This window comes from Lonchura striata, chromosome 6 (assembly GCF_050655825.1).
Source record: "Lonchura striata isolate lonStrDom1 chromosome 6, ASM5065582v1, whole genome shotgun sequence".
NCBI lineage: Eukaryota > Metazoa > Chordata > Aves > Passeriformes > Estrildidae > Lonchura > Lonchura striata.
This window is the reverse complement of record NC_140708.1, coordinates 34,163,384-34,178,884: the sequence shown is the minus strand read 5'-3', so window position 1 is coordinate 34,178,884 and position 15,501 is coordinate 34,163,384.

The following is a 15,501-nucleotide window of genomic DNA, read 5'->3' as shown; positions in this document are numbered from 1 at the left end:
GTGACTTATTTCTAAATCATATACACTCAGATTGCCTAATAAATTGTTTTTCTAAAAGCCAAAAAATAAAGAGGCAAAAAGTAAAGAAGTGGCAGGGTAAATTAGATGATGCAATATGGTCTTTATCATAAGAAATGCATGATAAGAACTAGAAATTGTAGGACTTGAGTTACAAATAAACTTTGTCTTTTGGTCTTAAGCACTGCTAGTATTATTTTTTCCATATACAAACTACACTGCTTACTTTTGAATGGTTTTATTTATAGCAAACCTTCTTGCCAACCTACATCTCTCTGGTCTTCCTTTACTCTTGGTGGTCTTTGTATTTGACAACTACTTTTGCCTACCTCACATGAAGGAATAAAGTCAAATTGTTCTGTGGCACAAATTCACAGCTGTCATTTTGCATGCAGTACTGGAGTGCTATTTCCTTTACAGGAAATAGCCTATATATGTGTGTGTGTGTATGTTAAAAACAAAAATGTATATGAGAGTGCTCTAACCACTTGGAATGTAATTGCTGAGCAGCAATTCTATTGTAGAGAAACTACAAACACTGAGAAACCTAGTAATTATCATAAACCAGCATTAAAAAATCACAGACTTATTAAAAATTAATTTTATAATGCCACTTCTAAACAGCAAGGCTTTAACTCTATTATATAAAACTTGGTTGAAATTGTTAAAATACAGCAAGCAGTGTAACTTGGTGACATCAAATAAAGTGTTTTTAATGTAAATCAAGAACATTTTTTGTGCTGGTTCTCCTGGTCTTGCTGACCACTTAACTGCCTCAACTACTTCTGAAAACCTACAGCAGGACAACAGAAAAGGGAACATTAAAAAGCAGTAATAACCTATAATTTATGGCCTATCTCAAATTTCCTGAGGAGCACAGGCTAAGAACAGTCTAGTTTTTCTCTCTGGAAGAGTGAGAGCAAACTGCCGACCCACAGGCTGGAAGTTCTCCATTTCTAGTAGAGTGCTCAGCAAGGCACTCATGCTCTTTCCTCCTTGTAACAGGAGGGAAATGGACTACAAAATTAATGGAATAAAATATATAAAATAAAGGGAAATTAATAAATAAATCCCTGGAAAGTTATATGGAAATTAGTATCATGAGAAAGGAGAATATTTCTCTTTGCCTCAAATACTTATCTGTTTTTTCAGATAAAAAAACTGTGAGTTACTGAAAAGCTCTATGTATTTAGTAAAAAATATTAAGCAGTAACTTTGTACTCCCCCATTACATGCCTGGCTGCAATGGAGAATTAGTGATACCCTTTTCCACTTCGGTAGGAATGTAAACAACTTCACAACAGATGTTCTTTATAAGGACAAAGCCTGCTATTTGCATTGTGATATCTCTGTTTGAGTCTTACATCCAAGTTTTTGTTTAATTCCATCTGGAAAGGCTTCACTGGATCCCTTCAGCTTACTAAAGCAAAGATTATTCTTTTATGGGTTTAAATGTAAGTTTTCTGTTTTCTGGTCAGAGAACACACCACCTGCTTTCTCTGCTGATTGGTAATTGTGCTGTTATACAGGTCTCCTCATTGTTCCTCTGCTGTGGTTTAGAGTCTTAAATACATTTCAGTTGTTTCTTTTACTGGGTCAGGGAGTCTATCCTAAAACTTTTATACTCTGCTATTCTGTCATACTCTGCTGTTTGGATAAGTAACAAATGAGGCTCTCATTTTGAAACATATATATCAGAGCTCTTATTTATCTTGGCATAAGGGTAGAAACTTGCCTAATGAAGAAAAAATTTTCAGATATGGAGTCCATATCACAGTACAAAACACAGCCTTGAATTTTCATTTTCATAGTAAATTTTCTTAATTCTTTATATGGGAAACTGTAGTTTGCTTTACATCAGTACTGGTTACCCCTAAATTAGTACACAGAGGAAGGTACAACAGAAATAGTGAATAAATACTCCTTACATTGTAACTGTTTGTATCTTCCATTTATAAAAGAGGGTTTTTTTCATTTGATATTAGCAGAAATGTAAATAAAGTATCCATTATATTGTAGCATCCTATAAGAAGATAGGTGGTAGCATCAAATCCTCTGAAAAAAAGAGCTGTTAAAGAAACACCTTGAGGACGGGGACCTTCATGTAAGAAAGTAATCTTGGATTGAAATGCATTAAACAGTCTGTTGAAAAGACTTCTTTTTAATTGCTTAATTATGGTATGTTTCCTATAAGCATATAATGCCAGTATGCCAGCTGAGCTCTTTTTGTCATATAAATTTTACCTTAATCAGAGAAAAATATTAATAAACACCAAAGGAGGAAGTAATAATTTTACAGTTACTTAATCAAAGAAAATTTTCTCTTTCCATTTCAGTCAGTTCTCAGAAGTTCACATATAATCCTGCTAAATTATCAGGTGAGCAGCTATCATTATATTATTTTATTATATATAATGTAATTATATTATTATATATTATTTCTTATAATATATTTCAGATTTTTTAAAAAATGGTTCGTAAAGCTCTATTTCTACTTGATGTTGCACTTGCAGGAAAAAGAATATGTGCAGATGACTGAAATGAAATGGCTTCATTGTCTTTATTCATAACAGGAGTGTTACTTAGTGCTAGGTTAGATAAATTTCATCCTTCCACTGTATGCATTAAAGTCAAATCAATTTCTTACACAATGAGAATAACTCTCATGTGAAACCAAGAGTTGTCCATTACACTTTTAGACTTCTCTGCTAATAGTTTTCAGAAGATGAATTTTGTGGTTCCATCTGTGTTCCTTCTTAAACACATGACAACTTTCTTAGACATTCAGAAGTATTGGATCCGTGCCCATGGACTGAACTAGGCAGCAGCAGCAATTATTCCATATTCCATGCAAATCCCCACACCAAGAAAGTTCGAGGAAGGGCTGTCTCAGTTTGACTAAAACATAGACCTTGCATCTGAAAACTTGCATGGAAGATACATAGTCTTATAAAACCTCTTATCAAAATAGGGCCAGCTGGTATTTTTTAGTGACAAATGGTTTTCTAAGAAAGTTTCAATTCTAATCATTTATTCTGAAAAAAAAAGCTATTGTCCCTACTCCCTCAAAATATCCTGAAGAGTTTCCAGAATACTTCTTTCCCTGAGGGTATTGTGGAAAAGGTATGTTCTACCTGCAGCTTTTACAAGCTGCTTTGTAAAATCCAATCTTATAACTGTATCTCTATAAAACTGGGCCCTCTTCATTCTGCACAGCCTTTTGCAGGCAGAGCAACATATTTAATAAAGACTTAACAATGATAAATAACACTACATAAACTTTACTGCCTATTGATCCTGGTGTTATGCTGTAATTTCATCTTTTTTAAAGGTGGCATAAAAAAAGAGAACCCAGAGTTAGGTTTCTAACCCTTCCATATTCCTTCCCATTGATGCTTCTGGAAGATTAGCTACCTTTAATCCTGAAATTTTCAAAGGCTTCATGGCACACATCTGCATACATCTGCCAGGACTCAGAGCATAGGCAGGACAATAAAAGCATTCCATTCAAATAGAGTAGAAAGTCACAGCTGCAGTAAGCATGTATTATCAATTGTGCCACATTCATAAATTAATAATTTGCATTGTATTACAGTCACTTCTTTCCAGAAGCATTAAGCATGTCTATTCACAGATTGTGTGAAAAGTATATAAATAATTCTGCTGGGTTTGTATTTTTACAGCTTGTCTTTTGAGAAAGAAGATAACAGAAGTAAAGTGAATTGGAAAAAGTGGCAAAAATGTTACTCCTTTAACAATAATTACTCTTTTCTCATTTTGAAAAATAAATGAGAATGTTTAAAATATCTGCACTGTCAGTTCTTTGAATACAAAATTAATATCCATATTGGTGACAGCAGAGTTTATAAAAGTGAATAACACACAGTGCTTTCATATGTGTTTTCATACATGTTTTGGCTTATTCCTCTTTCTTTTAAAATATCTATCATATTGAGGCTACTGTTGATGGTTTTTAAACCCTGCACTTCTACTGATAAAATAAATGAACGTATCTTAAATGCCAGTTTCAAAGCAATTGCTGTTGTCTGTGAAAGCTGTTAGATCTTCCAGTGCTGAAAAAGAAAAAAAAAAGAATAAAAAATAAGGTGCTTAAGGTACACAGAACAATGGAACTTTCCCCAAGTGAGCTCTCAGCTAAACAAAGCCTATTTACTGCCAAAAATTGGAGAGGGTTAAACAATGCCCATTTCAGGGCATTGAAAGAATCCTGCAATGCTGATTTGCACTGAATGCATTTGCACGGATTTTATGTGTTCAATGCAGGGCTATCTCAATACAATTAATAACTAAAGACTAATAGTGTTATTCCCCGTTTTCATGAAAAGGAAAAGAGGTGATCAAATAAAATGAAGGTGTGATGGTTTGACCTCAACACCAAGCAAGGTCTTAGAATAAATTTTGAATTAAAAAAAAATTATCAAGAACCTAGAAGTAAATGGAAATTGGGAAAAACTACAGCATGATTTTATCAAGGAAGGATTGTATCAGACTAACTTAATATCTTTATTTGATAAGATAATTGTCTCAGAAATGAGTAATGCAGTAGACCTAATCTACCTTGATCGAAATAAGGCATTATATTTGTTGTAGAAAGTTACTGAGGTTGTAAAAGACGAGCTTTAATGCAGGCAGCTTTAATGAAGGTGGAACTGAGTGAAGGGTTATATTAAAATGTGGTTCTCTTAAAAATTAAAATATCAAAATGAAAGAAGTTTGCTAGTAGAATTCCTCTGGGACTGATCTTGGCACTGATTTAAGTAGTATTTTTGAACTTGGTGAAGGAAGGAGAATGGGTATGGCATGAAGAGATGACACAAAATTGGAATGACTAATGTATCAGAAAAAAAATAAATGACCTCATGGACTGACAAAATGGAAATCTAATAGCAGAGAGACTAGAGGGAGGTGCTTGGGAATTAATGTCATGTTCTTTTAGTATAACCTGGTATCCTGATAATTGGTGTCAATGGCGAGGGGAATAGGTTTAGTGCATTAATCAGCTGTGGTGTGACCATGAGCCACTGTTGTGTCGTGGCCATGCAGCAGTTTCAGAGTATATTGGATGAAGAAACCTCAGTGAAGACTGTTAACAAAATGTTAATTTTGCTTTACAAAGCACTGGTAAGACAACTCCCAGAATATTGTTTACAGTTCTCTTGACCCACATTGATGCACAGCAGGTGCAGAGTGGGCTGCTTAGGGAAAGGAGTACCTGCTTTTGCAGCTGAGATGAAAATAGCTTATCTGGCAAAACAAAGCTTGAAAGGGCATATGGTTTTCTTTATAAGTATGTGTGGAGGTAGATGTGACGGAAGGCGACTTTGGTGTTAAAGGATAACACTATTTCAAGATCAGATACTTACAAACAATTATGAATAAATGAGAAATTTAAAAGAAGGTTCTTGGCAATCTGTGCAAAGCTCTGGAACTACTTACAGACGAGGTCATTGAGGCAGGGACCTGAACTACTTCCAGATGGAAATTTATAAATTAATAAAGGGTATGTGAGACATTGTGAAACGATCATGTGTCAGAATATAAAGTTTGGGATATAAAGCTTTGGATACCTACTGACATTGCCAGGGAAACTTAATTGGAAACTTGTTTGTGTACTTTCTTTATACAGTCCCTAAAAAGAAATGTTTCTAACTGGTCCAAATGCCAGTTCTTCTATTCTGCATTCCCCAGGACTTTTATGTTCCTTCTTTGTGCAAAGTGTAGGAGAAGTAGGAGAAGAGGACTGCCCTTTCTTAAATGGTAAGATTAGACGCAGGCAAAAATGAAGCAATTTTTCAGGCTGTCAGGTGTTAACTGGATTTAACCTACCTGTATGATCAGGATTAAACTGATCACCTGGTTGATATTAGGAAGTATTTCTTCTCCAAATCATAGTGGTTGGGGTTATGGAGGGTATTGTATTCATAAAAGCTGCTGCCTGGAAAGGAATGCTTGGAAAATGGTACTGCTTTATCTCATTAATGTGTACAGGCCCTACAGCAATTAGGATCCTAACTAACCTGTCTAGTTAAGTGGATACAATCAGATAGGGTGTAAATGCACTGTATTTATAATATGTAATTCTAAAGATTGCTGTTAATACAAATATGGGTCCTCAAACTGTAGACCACATAGGACATAATTGTATGAAAAAATCTACTGAGTAATTCAGTGTGAATTATTGACATCCATATCTATTCTTGTAGTGGTTGGGTTGATATATTTCTTGCTAACTAATAAAAACAAGATACTTGATTATCTCCATACTGCTTCTTGGATTCTGAATAAGTGTACTTTGAAATAATGCAGTTTATTTTTCATAACCTCTACAATGGTGTCAGTTCTGAGATGAGGTTTATCTCTTGCAATCTGGGGAGTTGAAGTTTAAGAGGGTTTTTTCTTTTGATTTTTTTTAAAAGCACAGGTTACTAAATGACAGTGTAATCTGCTGATACTCAGTCTGTCCCTCTCCTTATATTGCTTGTCAAAGAAAATAGCAGATTCACAAGTCTGGTCAAATCAAGTCTATATCTGTTTTTTGTGTCTTATTATAAAAATCTTATAAAGGCATTATACATATTATTATTATATATAAATATTCACTGGAAGGTAAGTTATCCTTAACAGACTTTACCCTTAGGCCTGAGACATCTATAGAAAATTCATGTCTCTAAACCTGCCAGTCCTCCAAAATCCAGTTGTGCAATTTTCTGTGAATTAAACAAATGGCTAGCTGTCTGCTAGTGATGCAAACTGCAAAATCACTGAATTAGTTTTCCTTTGTTCTTCATACTGTTGTCTCTGAGGAGTCCAGAGTTACAAGCCATAGAATACCTTGTAAGAAATAGTTGGCAACTGCCTGGAATACAGAACTTTCCAAATTTAAACCCTCATAGACAGAGAATGGTTTCTCCCATGCTTCTCAGTCCTTTTAGAGTACCATCTGGAGCAGCAGTAAAATAAAACTGAACTCCTTTCATTATCATCTTTGATACATAAATCCAGTTGAAATTAGCTTTCCCACCCCACCCCGCCCCAATAAATTGTGTGATTAAATTTAAGCTGAAAACTTTTGTTGAGTCATTCCTGTGGTTTAACCCCAGCCATCAACTAAGCACCACACAGCTGCTTCCTCAGTCCTCCTGCCCCAGTGGGATGAGAGAATTGGAAAGGTAAAAGTCAGAAAACTGTGGGTTGAGAAAAGAACAGTTTAAAAACTAAAATCAAAGTAATAAATTGGAATGAAAAGTAAAATAACAAAAATAGATAAATAACCACCCCCAAAAAACAGGTGATGCAAATGAAAAACAACTGCTTCCCACAGATAGAATTCTGCCCAGCCTGTTCCTGAGCAGCAGTCCCCAGCCAGCTATCCTCCAAATTTGTATGATGAGCCTTGGTATAGAGTATCCCTGTGGTCAGCTGGGGTCATCTGTCCTGGCTCTGCCTCCTCCAGCCTCCTTGCTGATGGGGTAGAGAAAAAAAGTCCTTGTATGGTGTAAACACTGCTCAGCAACAACTAAACATCAGTGTGCTATAAATGTCATTCTCATCCTAAATCCAAACTCAGCACTGTAACAGCTACTAACTCTATATGGCCAAAAGCAGGATAGTCATTTTAAGTGTCTTGTTTTAAATTTTGGTCAGAAACACAGCATTTTTGAAGGCAATTTCATTTTACACATTTTAGATACCATAATACTCCTCCTCCTACATGTCCTAGACTCTTTATTGTTGTTGTCTAAGTTATTGTCATCAAACATTTATTCTCCTTTTATTCCTCAGGAAAACTGTGGTACAAACATCAGTGCTTTCAAGGCTAAGTTTCCTGTTATCAAAAAAGTGCTGCTGCTAAGCAGACCCCAGCCTCTGCTGGCAGGAAGTCACTGACTTTCGTGTGATTTTACTTGTGTGCTGTACCAGTGTCCCAGATCACCTCAGATGCAGCAGCAAAGTCTTTGGTCACCTCCCTTTCGAGGTCCATTGGAAACCTGAGTAAGGCTGAATTTTTAAGTCCACCCACAAGATGGAAACAAACTCTACTATGTCTAACTCCAAGGAGTCAGCACAGTCTTTCACTGCTCATTGTAATTACAAGATACTGAGTTCCTCTGCAAAAGTGTTGGACTGAGACCTTGAAATATGGTAAGAATATGGTGACTTCGGTTGAGGAGGAGGGTATCCCATGGGATAAAAGGAGCTTTAAATTTTTTTTTTCACTTTCAGCAAAGATCTAAACCTCAATTTTAAATTAATATTGACTGAGCAGTCAGTACATTTTCAGCTTTTCTTCAATACAGTGTCTCTTTGCTGAAGTGAGCTATTTTAAATGTCTGAAAAAATATTGCTTAATGCCTGCAGGCACTGTCAGAAATCAATAATTTTGAAATTTGTGCGATTTGTACTTTAGGGTTGGCATATCACTTTGATTCAGTCTGTTTACAGTAGATTAAAAGTGGGTATGGACAAGTGTCAAAAAGCACATAAACATGCAGAATTATAATCTTTTACATTAAAGAATATAATTTTGATATTTGAAATGTTAACTGGATCTTTATTGAAGCTCTGCAACAAAAAGGCAAATTCAAAAATCACAGGAAACAGCATTGCTTTGATGATGACATGGAACTTGTAGATAGTGACAACTATTACCTTTTTGCCATATTGAAAATATTTTAATAATTAGAAGAATTTAAGAAAGAAACCAAAAAACCTCTGACTAGCTCCACTCATAAAGATGATAATATAATCAAATTCAGAAACCATGATATTAAACTCAATTGCTTTGGATTTTTGCAATTCTGTGAACATCATGCTTACATTTCATACTGGCAAGGTGCCATCATTGTACATGTTTAAACAAGTTTGCATTATTTTGTTATGAATAGTATTCTACTGGATAATTAAACAAGTCAGAAACTTGGAGGGGTTACACTGTGAGCCTATAGGTAATTTGTAACAGCTTTAAATTTACTTAAAGTATTTACATTTTATATTAACATTTTGTATGCAAACAGTTTTTTCTTCTTTCATAAATTAATAACTCAGAAATTCCTATGAAAATGAGTTCATCAGAAACTTACTTCTTTTCCTTACTTGGGGCTGAAGATTCCTAGTCTTTTTGCCATTTATAAAGTAAGTTATGCATCTCAACTGCTCATGTCTACAGCCATTGCTGAATTCACAAGTATGGCCTTTAGAAATGTTTCTCAGGGACGGATATGGTGGAGAAAATGGTAATTTTATATCCATATCCTTCACAGAGGGACAGACAGTGTGTGGAGTCCTTCACATGTTACTTCTACTGCTGAGTTAGGATACACTTTATTCCGGGATATTCAGAATACAGCTACATGCAAATGACTTTCAGGACCAAGTTTAAAACTCTGCATTGTTGCTTTTCACATGAATGATGCCTGCCATTGGAACTGCAGGACATGCAGACATGCAAGAAAGCTTCCTTTGCTGGCGTTAGCAGCAGGTAACTCCATCCATCTAAAACAAGTGCTGTAGGTTCAACTGTGCTGTTTAATCCCATGATTACACCAGGGAAACTCCTGAACAGACAGAGCTGTAGTTGATGCAAGGAATGCTCATACAAAAGAGAAGAAACTGCAAATATCATCAGTTGGGACTCTGTGTTTCAGAGTGGCCTTTGGTGTGTGCACTGCTCCTTCAGAATTCTGCAGCAGTAGCAGAGAAGCCAAGTAATGGGATTGTGAGGTATTTGAATAGAACAAACAGGTCTTGATTTTCAACACTGTTTCCATCTGATAATCAACTGGATTAAAGGAGAATCATCTCATCATAAGGTTCTACCTAAACTATATTAAAAAACCTCCACGTATTAATTAAGGAAATATTGCTGATTCAAGAAATATTGCCTTTTCATGCCATTCTTACTGAATACCTTTTATGACTAAACCTCTGAGTTCAAATTCTGATCTTTTTTTTTTAATTTTTTCTGAAGTTTTTGCAGCTATTCTTAAAATTGTGTAAACAAGCCAATAAATACATCTTCCCAACCACCCTAAATAAAACAAATCCACCACAAGACAGAGAGAAAAGCAACTTATAAAAACACACAACCCCTCCTTAATTCACAACAAGGCACAAAACCCCCACCTACCCCACCAAAAGAAACAAACCCACAAAGCAAACAATAAACCCCTCAATACTGCTGCACCTTTACTAGAGATACTGTGATGTGCAGCTGATTACATGTATCTGATTATAGGTATCTGAGTTGTGGTTTCTCAGTAAAATTCTCACAGCATGCACAACACTAGTTTCTTCCACTTCCAATTTTCCTTGATATCCTTTCACCTCCAATACAAATATCTTGTGACTTTTTGTCCCCAAAATTTCTTACCTCAGAGGAAGACTGATGAAACAGAGATTACAGAAATTAACACTGACAGAGTCACTAACCTTTAGAGAAACTTCCAATAAAATTACAGTTTTGGTGATACCATCAGGAGAAAAATTTATTTCACTCGTCAGGGCTATTCTAGCAAATGTGCAGAAAATACAGCTTTGACAATCCAAGATGATAATTTTGCCTTTGGTCACTAAATTCTAAAATGACTTTAACCTCCATACATCTTTTTTTGACTTCCCTACACAGGGCAGGTGTCAGGGCAGATTTGGTCCCACAATTTAGAAGAAGATATGTACAGTAAGTGAAAGCAAAATGTTCCTCTCTGATTTAACATGCTTTGCTCTGCGAGTGTGTGTGTAAGTGGTGTGGCATGAACAGTGAAAGCTTAATACCCATCACTAGAGCTGTGCATGTTTGAACAGAAAATCTCACCACCTTTACACATCATTCTATACACAGAATTTACATCACTTTCAATTAAAAATGGGAGGGGAATAAGTCAACATGTAAGTGAAGCAGTATGCAAATACACAATACCAACAATCTCATTTTAACATGGCTTTTCTCAGATCAAGAATCTGATTTCAATGTTCTGAAATACTCATGCAGTTTTGTTTTTAAAGCAGTGTGGATGCTATATTCTTACAGCAATAGACAATTAGAATAAGTAATTTCCTAGCTCTAGTTTTTCTGTAAAAACCATGAGGTAGGTTTATTAATGTAGATATATTTTATGTAGTGCAAGGTAGAGTTTCCTGTCCTGTGGTTCAGGATCAAATGGATTACACAAGCCCAAGTTGCTGGGAATGACTGAAATTGTAAAGACAAAAGGAAGGTTCCAAGTTACCCAACCAAACTGTGGCCTTGGTTGAATCATATTGGTTGTTAATGCCCAGGGGATGCTAAAGGTTGATGCTGCTGATGTATTTCACAGAATCACACAGGATATTCTGAGTTGGAAGGGACTGAGAAGGATCATTGAGGCAGCTTTTAAATGAATGGTCCATATGAGATCAAACCCACAACCCTGGCCTTATAAGCACCGTGCTCTGATCTGGAAGCTGAAGATTCAAATGATGCTGTTGTAATATCTGAACTGTATTGCTCTAGATTTCATGGGCACCTGAATTGCTACTGCTTAATAGTTGATATTGCTTTTTTTGGTAATTTTTTATACTTTTACTTAACTGCGCACTGGATCTCCTGTGCCGGGAATTCTGCGCCTTGTTTTCTGCGGAGGCCCACGGCAGCCTGCACCGGCCCTGCCAGCGGCTAGGGGGCGGTGTTACCCCATTGTTAAAGCAAAAACCCTAAATCCAGGGAGCCGGGGATCGGCTTTTCCTAAAAACCCTTTTCTTCCCAGTTTGCGCAAATATCAGAGCCTATGTCTTTAGAGCACTACTTAAAGTAAAACGGAATCATTTCTATCAGATACCGTCACAAATAGCTGCAGTTCCGTCAGCATTTTCATGTTTTTAGGGGTAACTAGTATGTTGTGTTTCTTTAACTACAAACTGACTTGCATTGTAATCTTTTGGTGTTTCTGTACCTATTCTACTGAATTTAATAGCTTTATTTTTCTTCCTTTCTTTTCTATTTTTTCCCCTCCTTCCAGGTGGCTCGATAGCATAGCAGCACAACCTCTGGTGAGGACAGGGACACAAGAATTTAGGAAAAATCTTCCTGGTCAAGAAGAGCTGTGGGAATTCACTACCAGGTCTGATAAAAACACAGGGAGAGGGGGTGGGGAATGGCAGACGTGAAACGGTGACTTTCTTTTCTTATACTTTTGCATCAGTTAAGTCACTTAGTAATCTGGATTGCACCTCCACGTGTTTTTATTTGATTGCTTTGCTTTTGTTTTATGGTTTTTCTCTGATACTTACTGAAAGCTCTAAACCCAAATAAATGACAGGTTCAGTAAAAACTCAATCTTGTTTTTGTGCTGCAAAAGCCCATTCAAGGCTTCATAAGCCCCTCAAAATTGATTTTTGGAGCGCTGTTATTTAATCTGCCCTTTACAAAACTTTAATGCCTTGAGCAAATCCTTCTTGCCTTATTCCCACCAAAAAGCACTTTGACTTCATGGAAAGCAGATAAATGTAAGACAAAAAATGCAGTTCAGACTGTTCCCCCAGTCCCTAGTAATTCTCTAACTTCTCTATTCTCCCTTTCCCATTATTGAAGAAAGCCTCCTGTGTAAACACTACTTTTTGTGCTCCCAAGGCACACAGACTTTTTCCCATCACTAGCTTGCTCTCTCCCACCTGCTAGATTTGACTCATTAGTTCAACTTTAGCTTTGCTTCACCTCTTCACTCCCCTAAGAATTGTAGTTAAAGTTCATGGCACTGCTCTTACTCTCAGCATACTTTCTCTTCGCATACCTAGCGGCACTGCAGATAATACTGCATAATGTTCCCTGGGCTCAGTGGCTCCAACTCCAATATTTTCTTGCAGGGTTCAGTCTTTAAAAGAAGGTCTGTGGCAGAGATGGCAAAGGGAATCTACAGGCAAACCCCAGGCCAGGCAATGGGTTAGTTCAGCCTCCTCGTCTGCTCAGAGGTACATTGTGATCTGAGCCGCTGCCAGCCAGACCAACCCAACACAGGGCTCCAACACTGCAGCCTTTGCAAGTGGAACTGCTGCAAAACCACATCCACTGCCTTTGAGGAGGCACCTCTGCATGTGACACCTCTTCAGAGTTTGCTGCCATCAGTTTACATGCAGAGGAGGAGGCAGAAGGACATTGGCAGGAGTGAATGCAGCGGAGTTCTGATTTTGCTGTGCATGCCAGGCCTCCAGGAGCAGGTGGATGCTGAATCCTGCTGGATCCTCCAGGTGTATTCTGGATGGATCCAGGCTGCTCTCGCTTGATGCTCTTGCTGCATTCCGAGCATTTGGGCCCAGGCTGCAAGGTGACAGGGAGCTTGAAACTGCCCAGTGTTAGGGGTTACACTTATTTCAGTCTTCTTACTTGGAAAGAAAAGGGTTTGAAGCACTAATTTTACTGAAGTTTTAGTGTCAAATAACCCCACTATCCACATTACTTTGCATTTTCTTTGTGAAAAGTTTCCAATGAAGTATAACAGCTTCCAACTAGAAAGAAACCAGTAACTACAAGTACATAAAGACTGAAGTACTGTCAGTTAATGCTGGCAGCAAGTAGCTTGGAATATTTGGTTCTGCCTTCCAAATTATTTATACTGTAATGGCCTTTAAACAATAATCCAGTGGTGATTGTGTTGTCATCCTTCCTACAATGAAATGTTTGTCCTTACCAGCTGCACCTTATAGATGTTACGTTATATTAAATGTTCTGAAACTTTTTTATAAAACTCGACCAGAATATTTTAAAAAGCATAAATATCTTTAACGTATTTGCATTAAGTACTTCTGTGTGGCTTACACTTTTACCTTTCTTTTATCTGAAGAGACTCATGAATTGAGTGATTGACAGATACAAATTGTGAGGGAGACCTCGGACTGAAATCAACAGCAAGACATTCAATGACTTAATTTTACCCCAGGGCATGTAAAAGGCAGTTGGAAAGCACTGTGCAAAGACCCAAAGGATTATGACTCCAGCCACAAAGTGGCTTATGAGGTTTTGTCTGCAACAGAAATTTATAAATAATTCCATATATGAAAAAGGAAGAAAAAGGTAATTTCTGTTACGGAAAAACGTCCTTGTGGTTCGTAAGGAGCTGCCTCCCACCCTGATGAAGAGTGTGTAGCAGTTGGATATTCTGAGATGGACTTTCTTCTTGGACCTTGACTTTCAAACATGGTTGCATTTTAATTTTTTTTTTTATTATTATTAAAACCTTTTAACCTTTTTTCACTTTGGGTGGTAGTTTTCCAGAGATGAGTCAAAATGCTGGCAAGAGGAGTGCTTAGAACTTTTGGATGCATGTTTTCCAGCTGTTTTCTGAACTGTTAGTGACATTTTATTCAACTTTAAACACTTAAAATGCAAGTTTGGTTTTACTGTAACAAGAAACACCCCACAAAAGCTGCGTTTTGTAACAGTAGAAGTAGTTATTAATGCAGGAATTTACAATGTGTTGCTTTTTTAAATGCCAAATAACTTGTGTGTATATATGTGTGTATGTATGTATTCAGGACATTAATGCATGAATGAATGGTTTTGGGAAAAGTGGCCTGGATTTCAGTCTGATTTTCAGTTGCTATCCTCTGCTGTGAATGTTGTAGCTATTCTTGACTTAGGCTTCTAAATGACAGGAGAATTATGCTACCTTTGTGTTAGATACACAGATAACTTCTATACAGAGCTCATCGTGTGCCATAATGATGTCAAAATTACCAGTGAAGAAGTAATCATCTCTCTGTATCACTCAGCTCAATTTCTATTGAAGTGTTTGGAAGACCAGCTTGTTTCATTGAATACCAGCAATTTGAAAAGCTGAAGCTGTCTCGAATAGTCAATGCTATCACTAACTTAGCACCTTCTAATTACCCTGAAATACTCCAGAAATCTGGTCATTGTCTTTGTTCCTCCAATTACATCCTTGTATGTGCAGCAGATAATAGACTTCATAATAGTATATGACTCTTCACATTAAACAACCAAACCACAAAACTTGTGACTTAATCAATAGCAACTTGAAAAGACCATTACAATTTCACTGAGAGAATCAGTACTTTACACAGTTGTTTGTTTTTTTTTTATTCTGTTGGATTTTGTTTTATTTTTATTTCGGGTCATAGGTTTTGGGGTTCTATTTTTGGTCGAAATGAAAATCCATCTGTTAAGAAAAAGAGGCAAGAGAGGGGAAAAAAATCTCGAACAGCAAAGCAAACAAAAATAAGCCCTTTGCATTTGGGTTCTATGAATGTTGTACTCTCTGTATATCCTGGCATATGCTAGGCTTTTAAATAAGTGTTTTGAAGTACCTTTCAACAGTTTAGCTCCATCTGCCATCCAGTTTTTGCTATAAAAGTGGCCAGCCTGATCATCTCCCATCTCATGAGGCAACTCAAACTCCTTTAGGCAAAATTTATTGCAAAGAGAAGCAAATTCCTTGAGTCGAATGGGCCAAATAGCTTGTTGACAAAACTGCC